The sequence below is a fragment of the Macaca nemestrina genome, chromosome 9 (genome assembly GCF_043159975.1).
Source record: "Macaca nemestrina isolate mMacNem1 chromosome 9, mMacNem.hap1, whole genome shotgun sequence".
NCBI lineage: Eukaryota > Metazoa > Chordata > Mammalia > Primates > Cercopithecidae > Macaca > Macaca nemestrina.
In genome coordinates, this window is record NC_092133.1 from 12,555,645 (window position 1) to 12,566,308 (window position 10,664).

Below are 10,664 nucleotides of genomic sequence, written 5' to 3' on the forward strand. Positions count from 1 at the left end.
GAAGAATGCAGGCATCCATTTATTCATCAGCAGGTGATGGGTGTCTGGGAGAGGGGAGCAGATACTGGCTGGGGTCCTGCGGTCCCACAGTGAACAGGAGAAAAGCAAACACTCTCCTTTTGGTGTGTACCACTTACTGAGGGAGGCAGATGATAACACGTGTTAAATTCCAAGAAGTGCTGCAAAAGAAACGTACTCCCTCCCCAGCAGGGGCTCAAGAGTAGCAGACTTGAATCCAGGAATCCTTGGACAAGAGAAAAGAGGGTAGATGATGAATACAGGGCCTTGGACCCAGAGCATCAGAGCGGGTACTCAGGATCATGACGGGGGCCTGAGGTGGGGATGGAGTTGCAGCAAGGGAGGCTAGATACCAGATCCCAGAAATCCAGGTTGGAACTCCTTAAATCTCTTTTGCCTTAGGTAAGGATTGGTCCGGAAGAAGGAGACAGGGCTGAGCTTAAAGTCCCAAGTCAGTTTCACTCCAGTCATTCATTCACAGAGCACCCACCAGATGACTGCTAATGTAATGGGCAAATAGAAAAATCAGCACAGTTCCTGTTCTTACAGAGTTTTCACTCCAATGGGAAAAATGATCAAGTAGCAATTACACAAATATATCTAATTACAGACTGCTGAAACTGCTACGAGGGAAAGAAATAGGGGCCATAGTAACCAGAGAGTCTAATTTAAAGTAGATTTTTACTGAGGTCTCTCTGAGGACCCAAAGTTTGGCCTAGAGGAGTTGGGCTGATGAGAAGTGAGTGGAAGAGCACTTTACGTAAAGCAAACAACATGTGCAAAAGGCCTGTGGTCTGCAGAAAAATGCCCCCGCCCCCCATCCACAGATGTTCACACCTGAATCCCTGGAGCCTGTGAATATCTTACCTAACATAGCAAAAGAAACTTTGCAGATTAAGGTTGTGGCCCTCAAGATGGGTTGATAGCCTGGATTATCAGGGGGCCCCAATCTAATCACACGAAACATTAAAAGGAGAGAAGCTTTCCCAGCTGCAGCCAGGGAATGGTGTGCCAACAGAAGGGTCAGAAAGATGCTACATTTGAAGATGAGCTGTACACTGGAATGCGGGCAGCTTCTAGGAGTTTGGAAGGCAAGGAAACACATTCTCTCCCACAGCCTCCAGAAAGGAATGCATTCCGGCAGACTCCAAGGCTTTAGCCCTGTGAGACCCATGTGGGCTTCCGACCTAGAGAACTGTAAGATAGGAAATGAATACAGTCTTGGTACGTACCGAACAGCTTGGTACATTCCAGAGACCAAAAGGTGGTGGCTGTTATGGCTACAGTATTGTATATAAGACAAACACACAAATGATTTAAGTGACTGAAACAGGGAAGGGACTGACATGATGATCTGATTTCTATTTTGCAATTCCACTTTAGATGTTAGGTGGAGAAAGGACTGGGGAGTAAGTGTAGAATGGAGAGACTGGTTAGGAGTCTATTTTAGGAGCCCTCACAAAAGGTGGTAGGAGCTCCGATGAGGGTGGTGTCAGAGAAGAGAGAGTAGTGTATGCAGTTGAGAGCTGTCTGGGGGTGTAATTAATCAGATGTGATGATTGACTGGATTCAGGGAGCAAAGGAACTGAGGAATCTAGGATGCCCCCTCTCCTCCCCAGGCTTCTGACTTGATCAGAGGGTGAGAGTAAGTCTAGAAAGCTGGACAGAGGCAGGGTTCGCAACACCCAGCTACTGCACAGATGGCTCCACTTGCCACCAGCAAAGCTGATCACTGAGAAGCATCTGTCATCTCAGAAATCCTCCAGAAAGCCAGGGAACTGCCTACTGCAAGATCCACTGGTTGGGACTCTTTTTGAAGGTATGAGTGATAGAAAAACCAAAGTATCTTAAGCCCAAAGATAATTTATGCTTATTTTTAAGCTGGAAGTCCAGAGGTTACATTTGGCTTAGTCTGAGCTTGATTCAGGGTTCGGATGATGTCACAGGGCTCATCCTTTGGCCTCACTTCCTTTAAGGGGCTTCATTCTCCATCACTGTGTCCTGACAGCCCCAAGTCCAGCAAAAGAGACTGTCTTTGTCCCAGAATACCCAGTGAAATTACTGAGATTCATTTTGATTGAACCAGCCTTGATCCAATCCCACCACCACCACTAAGGACACCTCAGGACGGGGAAGGGAAGGTGCTGGATGGCTTTGCTTGGGTCAGGAGTTCCACTGCATAAGTTGTGGCCAGAGATAGAGAGAGAGGAAGGGGTGGAGGCCCAAAGAGAAGTCAGAAGTGCTCCCTACAGGAAACAGGCTGGGTAGACACAGAACAACCAGCTCCTCAGCCCCCCATGCAAACATCCACAATCCCTGGCTACTTTACTGATTGATAGCAAAAGTGTGTGCAGACCCAGACATACAGCTTTCTGACTGACAACCGCGTGTAAAACTAAAGCGAGCTGAGTTCATCATCAGGGCTGTCTCTTCCACTGGCTGTTGTTTCTCATAGTCACAGTGTGAGCAGAACAGAAGTGCCAGGTTGGAGGGGATGGGAAGGGTAGATCATGTGAAATGGGGCAGGTGGTATCAGGGAAGAGGCTGGCTTGGGAACTACAGATGAAGGCAGTGGTCTGGGCCCACTGAGTGTGGGGGCAACAGAACATTCTGGGGCATTGCTGGGCTGTCCATCTCAAGTGTTGGGCACATCTCTGAGGAAGGGTCCTAGTTTTGGTGACCCCTTTCCATGAGAAAAGCAGTGGCCAAGGGTCCCCCCTGCCCAGGCATCTTGTCCCTTGCTTTCGTCTTGGTTCTTTCTTTTCCCTGCTGAGTATGCTCAGGCTTCAGAAGAGGCTTGCCTCTAGTGTCCTCCGCTGTGGCAAAAAGAAGGTCTGGTTGGACCCCAAGGAGACCAGTGAAATTGCCAATGCCAACTCCCATCAGCGGATCCGGAAGCTGATCAAAGATGGGCCGATCATCCGCAAGCCTGTGACTGTCCATTCCTGGCTCAATGCTGGATAAACACCTTGGCCTGCCAGAAGGGCAGGCACATGGGCATAGGTATGTGAAAGGGTACAGCCAATGCCCGAATGCCAGAGAAGGTCATGTGGATGAGGAGAATGAGGATTCTGTGCCAGCTGCTCAGAAGATACTGTGAATCTAAGAAGGTTGATCGCCACATGTGTCACAGCCTGTACCTGAAGGTGAAGGGGAATGTGTTCAAAAAACAAGTGGATTCTCATGGAACATATCCACAACCTGAAGGCAGACAAAGCCTGCAAGAAGCTCCTGGCTGACCAGGCTGAGGCCGGCAGGTCTAAGATCGAGGAAGCACGCAGGCACCGTGAAGAGCGCCTCCAGGCCAAGAAGGAGTAGATCATCAAGACTTTGGTTTAAGGAGGAAGAGACCAAGAAATAAAAGCTCCCCCTTTGTCTGTACATACTGGCCTCTGTGATTACATAGATCAGCCATTAAAATAAAACAAGCCTTAAAAAATAAATAAATGGCATATAATTTCCTACTCTTCCCCAATTCAGGGAGGCCATGGGAGTTTCAATTAGCCTCTGGGGGCTGTGTGTCTTCAGCAGACATTATTTGAGGGACTAGGCAGGGCCTGGGGTCATTGGATCCACCTCTCGGCCCTACTGCCTTTGGGTGGGCTCAGTAACCGAGTAATTGAGAAAGGCCTGGGTAACATTCTGAAGGCTCTCTAGAAGGCAGTGATGTGTGTGTCACATCTCAGAAAAGGTTCTAGAAAAAGTAATGCTAAGACCTGGGCACATAGGCAAGGGACATTTTATTTGATATGGCCTGTGGGCTGTTCAGACCAAAGCAGATACCGTCAGGGCCCTGGCTATAGCACCCCTGCTCTCCTCATTGCTTTCTATGCTCATAGTTTGCTACAGCTGCAAGCAAGCTCCCCCGCTGATGGCATTCTGTGACTGAGAATGTGCTTGTCCCTATTCTAGGGCGGGCTGCGTTGCTGGATAGGTAACACCACCAGAAGCAGAAGCAGCTCTCACCAGCGACTGATGGGGGCTGAGGAGTGAATGCCCAGGCTCCCCCAGTGCCATGTACTCTTAGGAAGACAATATCTTCTCTCAGAAGTTCCAGTGAACAGAAATGAGCTGGTAAACAAGCTCTTTGGTAGGAGAGGAAGTAGAATAAGGGTCTCAGTGATCCATCGAATCCTTCACGGCCAGCTAGGAGGGGCATTGCTATGTGTGCCCCTCTCTGATTATATAGGCAGCCTTGCCCTTCATTACAGGGTTGTGGGTGTGCCAGGGACCAGCACTCTTCAGACCCTGACACAGGAAGCCTGCCCACCTGCCATGGCAGCCCTGGCCTGCCGGAGAGGCTATTACAGCTGAGTTATGTCTCCCTGATCTCCAGGATGGTTAGGCTTCTGTCCAGCCAGCTCGGGCTGGCTCCGGCAGGCCTTTTGCTATTTGGCCCCAGCGCTGCAAGTCACATTCTCAGACCCTTGGGTGATGGACTGAATAGATGGAGCAAATGGTTCTGAGTTTCCTTCTCCACTTTACCTTCCCCAGGGCATCTCACTTCTGGGCTGCCTTTATCTTCACACCAGAAGAGCGCTCTTTATGCTTTACTGTCAGTAGGATTTTTTAAAATAGGGTTTCTATGGTGAAACAATGTCCCTTGTTTGGAAATACACAGAGCTTTATAAAATATGTTCCTGTGTTTTCCTGGATCAGGGCATATTGTAGAGTCTAGGGATTTATTTACAATGAAGAAATTGTTTTTGCAAATTGTGGTTAAACAAAGGGATTGTTTTTGGAGAGCTGAGTAAAGGAGACATTGTTTATAAGTTATTTGGGACACAAGCTGCAAAGGGATGATTTTATAGGGAATCGGGGGCTGGGGAGGCAGTCAATAAGCACAGTTGTCCATTTCTTTGGAACAGGCAAACTCAGACTAAAATGCTATCACCTCTATCATTCATCCCTTCTTTCTTCAAGCTTATTTCATCTTTTCTGCTTCAGTCCCTGCAAATGAGCACGTATCAGTGGTTCCCCCAGCATGGTCCCCTCTCCTCGGGGTTCCATCGCACTGGCTCCTCCAAAGCTCAGGAGTAGGAGATTTGCTGCAGGACCTTCCTTATCACACCACGGGTCTCTGCTTCCAAAGAGCTCTCAACGCTCCAGAGATAGAAAATCTTTCTCGCCTGCACAAAGTCCCCAAGCAGGGGGAAAATGGAGCATGTCAGAGTTCATAAGATGAAAATAAGAGCGAAATCCAAACTCTTTCCATTGTCACAGTCACATCTTAGGAGCTTTCCCAAGTGGCAAAACTAGGGCACAGAGGCGACAAGCCCTATGAACGAGACCTGCTTCTCTGGAGGATCCAGCGAGTGGCGTATCTGCCATTGGGAAGATATGTCCTGACTTATTTAAGGCAAGTTGTCTTCTTCCAGGGCCTGAGCTTTATGTATTTAGAATTTTCCTTTTGGGGGAGCAGAATGAACTTCAGTGACTGGGCAGGAAGGTGTGGGTGTGTGAGATGGGGCTTCTTGGCCTAAAATACTCACTCCACAAATGACATTTTAGCACTGAAAGAGATCTTAAAGAATGTATTTTCCTTCTGGATCCCTATTAAAGTGAAAATACCCCTAGGAAGTGTGAGCTTCTGAGTGATGAACACCCAGACAGTCTTCAGCATCTGTGGTGACAGGCTGACTGCTGTTGGGATGCATGCATGTGTGTGGATGGGAAGAGATGAGAGGGCTCCCTGATGGAAACAGTGTGTGGACCCCACTCCACTTACCTGGCAATTTTTCCAAGGGCAGTGGACATCTTATTCAGTATCACTCATGGGTAGTTCAGACCCATAGCCCCTCAGCAATCCCCATTCCCTTACAAACTAAGGGTTTCTGTGGCAAGCCACGGAGGCTTCCTTCCCCTGAGGGCATTCTGCGGCTGGGAGTATACGCATCCTCTTTTAGGGTGGCTGGAATCCTGAGTAGGGGACACCACAAGGAGAGGCTCTTACCAGTCACTGATGGGTGTTGGGGGAGAAATGCACCAGCTCCCTAGTGCCCTGTGCTCTCAGGAGGATGACGGTAAGGACGCATCCTCTCTGAGGCCCTCGGCAGGTAGCAGGTGCAGGTAAACGGGCTTTTGGGAGAGGATGGGCCCAGGTAAAGCCCCCATTTGTAGCATTTGCCAATTTCTGTGGTGTAAATACTGCCTCTCTCACTGTAGATGAATTTAGGTTACCAACAGATGTCCCTGAACTTGGAGTGGGGGAAGGATACACACCACTGGCCCTTGCAAGTCAGTTCCCACGGCTCCCACATGTCCCTGCCAGAGGGACTGAGGCCCTGCGGCCCCTGGCGGTAACATGCCGGTGCTGGCATCATTCCCTTCCCTGTCTCCGTGCCCTGCTACCACATCATTGCTCCCTAGATCCCCTCCAAAATAAACAACTTGGACCCAAACACTCGTTTCAGGATCTGCCTCTGGTGGCCTGCAAATTAGACCCCGATATGCTCAGACTCTGTTGTTCTCTGAACAAAAAAAGTGGGCAGAATGCTCCACTGGATAAAGAAATGTGTGTCCTGAATGGGCCCCAGCCTGTCTTTCAGCCTTGCTCACCCCCACAACCTAACAGCTTTCTCTGATGTCCTCCCCACACCACTGAGGTCTCACTCCCCAGGGGTTCTACCCCCGGCCTCTCCTCCACTTGTGCCTCTCAGTCTTCCACCACTTCTTCAGGCCGGATTCTTGTCCAGTTTCCACTCAAAGGTCACCCCTGGTCTGTCTGGGCAGAATGAACTACTTCCTTCCTGTTTCATTGAGTTGTTTGAGCCTTAATTACAGCATTTATCCACACTCGGCTTCTATTAGCTTTGCTTGGGTTTGTGACTCTCCCTCCTGGCTCCGGGAACCTGGAGGGCAAGGACTATCTGAGCAGCATCCACCCAGGAGCTGGCTGGGGGGTTGTGAATAATATTTGCTGAAATAAATGGGCCTGACACTGGCCAGAGTTGTTCACTCCCCAGCTCCTGCTTCAGTTTTCTCCAGCTCACCACAGAGAGCACTCCCGTCCTCGGAGCGGGCTGGTGCGGTCATGGCTCCATGCCCTAGGAGGGCAGTTTTAAGTGGGTGCCCATTGCTTCCATCCTAAAGGGGAAAGGATACCAGGCTCCACGGAAAATTTTCCAGTTATGCCGGGAATGTGTTCAGTATAGCAAGGAGAGGTGAGATAGAATCTAGTTTCCAAAATTTCCCTCTAACGAGAAAGTAAGGTCGCCCGGCAGTCAACACAGTCTAGTGAACACTCTGATTGTCAAGATTGTCAGGGGACACATTACTTTGTTCTTTCATCCCTTTGTTTATCAAATATGTATCAAGAGCCTGGGAGTATCCAGGGATTAAGAGGCTCTGTCTGAGCAGCCTGGCCCCAGACTTGGTACCCTCTCTGTCACAGGCTGGGAAGCAGTGGAAAGTCATTGAACCCCCAGAGCTCAATCTCCACTTCTGTGAAATGGGGATGATGTAGTACCTACCTCTTAAGAGTTTGGGGAACGTTTGAACGAGATGCTGTACATGAAATGTTTTGTGTTTACTACCTGGTACAGGTAAGCGTTTGATATACATCAGCTGTTGTTAAAATAAGAATGCGGGTCAGGCTCTGTGCGAAGCTCAAGGAGTAATCATTTGAATACGGTGTAGCTCCTGTCCTTGGGAAGTCCACAGTCCCAGGAGAGAGACAGAAAACAGACCCAAGATCTCAGGGCAGGATGCAAGGGGTCTGAAAACAAGATTTGCAGGGGTCTCAGGAGGGCTGGTGAGATTACACAGCAGGGCCCTTCCCCCAGCCAGGAGCTATTTTGTAATTCCTCTGACTTCCCATAAAAATGCTCAGTTTAGCTAAAACTCTCACCTTTATATTTCTACTCTGGCATAGTGGAGGAGGCTAGCTAGGATAGAGCTGATATTGATGGAGCAAACAAGACAGTAGGGGAATGCCGGGGCCTCCCCTGCCATCTTCCGTCATCACCAAGTCCTCCTCCCCTAAGACAGGAAGGTGGAGTGAACGGGTCTCAGAGGCCCCTGGCTGATGTCTTCAAACCCCTGCAATTTCAAGGAGCAACTGCTGGCTCCTCCTCAGGAACACTTCTCGTTCAAATGAACTCTTGGGCTTTTTTTCCAGCTACTTAAACTCTCTGATTTGTTTAATCCAGGAAATGAATTGTAAAATGGGAACTCTCTTACTCAACTTCTGTTGTCTCTTGGCTCTAAACAAAATTAGAAGTAATATTCCGTATCACCCTTTTAGGTCTAAGGAAGCAGTGGTCTGCAAACAGGGGTGACTTGACTCTCTAGGGGGCATCTGGCAACATCTGAAGATATTTTGGTTGTCATGACTTGGGGAGGGGATGGTTGTGCCACAGGCATCTAGTGGGTCGAGGTCAGGGATGCTGCTAAACATCCTGCAATGCACAGAACAGCCCCCACCACAAAGAATTATCCAGTCTAAGATGCTGATAATGCTGAGATTGAGAAAGTCTGGTCTAAGAGAATGAAAATTAGGTGGTGTGTGTGTGTGTGTGTGTGTGTGTGTGTGTGTGTGTGTGTACATGTGTCCGTGTGCATGAAAGAGCAAGACCCATGGATTGGCTGTGAAGGAGGATGCACTACCTTTCCAAGGTCATAGAAGGTCATGGAGCGGGATGCCACTTTAGACTTCACTATATCAGAATCAGATTTACTGGTCAATTCAACTTCCCAATACAAAGTCATATTCAGTTTCTAATGAGAGCGGATGGGAAACAGATCTGTGAAATGAAGCCAGAAGTTGACTGAGTAGACATTTATGAGGCATCTGAAGCTCACACTTGTGTCCAGTGACGTAACTCTGATGATAGCTAGAGAAATCCAGACTTCAAAATTCCAAACAAAATAGGGAGTTGTGGCCGGGGTCAAGGGGGTGAAACGGAAAAGAGCCTGGTCATTATAATGGATCTCCTACCGTGACACCAGCAACGAGCAAGCAGCATTAAAAAATAAACAGGACGTTCTCCTTCCAGGAGTCACGATCAACACTAATTGGTTTGGCGATACCTTAGTGACCATCTGGGAGGGAGACCCCTCGCCTGGCTCTGGATGTCAGGCGATCGAGGCTCTGCGGTGACTGTGGTAAAACATCTGCTTTTTGGGCTTCATGGTCCCGGGCAGTCTGGGCCACTGCTTCTCCCGTAGCACTTGCAAAGCAAGTGGCCTGAAGGCCTTTGCCCCCTTTGCAGATATCTGGCAATTACTCTCCTTTTGAAGTGGCTGAGCATTCCAGGGTGCTGGATGCCGTGCAGACTTCTCATCACGAAGGGTCTTGTTGGAGTCACTATTTATTTTAGCCTCTCCTACTTGCAGACTCTGAATTTCAGTCTCCAGCTGTAGGGCATTTCCAGCATGGATTGTGCAGGCAGAATGCAGCCAGAGAGCCAATAACCCTTGATGCAGAACACACTTCCAGAGTACTAAAGAGGCCCTAAAGTTGCTTAAGGAACCCAGCTCCAGACAAAGACACCATGGCACCCATGTATCTTGGAAGAGCCTAGGAAGAAAGCACAGGGCTCTGTGGGATAGCCTCCATCTATATCCAGTCTGATCACTTACATGAGTGGAACTATCATTTTTTGAGTGATTGAATTAGTCATTGGAACATTTCTTGAGTGTCCGCCATATTTTTAACAATGTCCTAGATCCTGGAGACTCTTGGGAAGGTAGACATTGGGCAAAGGAGGGAGGACAGAAAGAGACATACATAACCTCAAGGAGCCCAAGGGCTGAATATAGGTCTAAGGCCCTGCTCTTTTGTGAAATGAAGTCTCTAGGGCAATGGAGGTGGGTGTAAGTGACTTGCTGGCAGTGAGGGGAGATGCCCAACCAGAGCTGGGCTCTGTGCTGATTTTCTTGGATTCCAACACACTGTGTGCAATTCAGGAGAAAATGGATGTGGAATCAGCAGTCCACGTAGAGAGGCCGTAGGTAAGGCTTTTGATCCATTGGTGAAAATGGCTGGGGATATCCCCAAAGACTTTCCCAGTGGAGCCAGTTCGAAGCTTGTGTCCCAGGGAAGCTGTCAGGTCAGTTTCTTCTTGCAGGACCTTCCTAGGCCATTGGAGCATCATTGAAAGAAAAGTTTTCAAGAATAATCTAGACATGGCAGGGAAGTGTTCTGATTGATTATTGCTGTGTGCCAAAGTCCCAAGAGGGAGGAGGGTGGTAGCGTGCAGCACGCCTTCTCTTGGTAAAACTGCAACACTTCAAAGCAGCCCCTGGGTGCCTGCGTCTGTTCTGTGGCCTGCTGAAGAGCTTTGGTGAGGTTTGTGCCCTCTTAAAATGACTCTCGCACACGAATCCACCACCACCAAGAAGGCTGTGGTGAAGCTTATGGCACGGAAGACCTTGATTTCGGGAAAAGAGCTGCCGTTGTCACCACAGATACAGCACGTTGACTCTAAACCCAGGGCCATCTCTGGGTGCTGCTGTTGTTTATCTCCTGCTTCATGGTAAGTGGTGCTATGGTTCTTCCAGAACTCTGCAGACACTTTGCAGAGCTACTGAGACCACTCAACTCTTTAAGAAGTTCCCCAAGACTCTAATTTACACTTTACTGTTTGTCTTTCTTTTGTCTTATTTATTCATTTTTAATATATTAAATTGTGGCTAGAATAAGC

At 48.7% G+C, this 10,664-nt stretch overlaps 1 pseudogene; it reads left to right on the top strand.

Moving 5' to 3' along the window:
- The first annotated feature begins 2,790 nt into the window (after nucleotides 1-2,790).
- LOC105469661 (large ribosomal subunit protein eL19-like) lies at nucleotides 2,791-3,379 on the top strand (annotated as a pseudogene).
- Nucleotides 3,380-10,664: the final 7,285 nt, after the last annotated feature.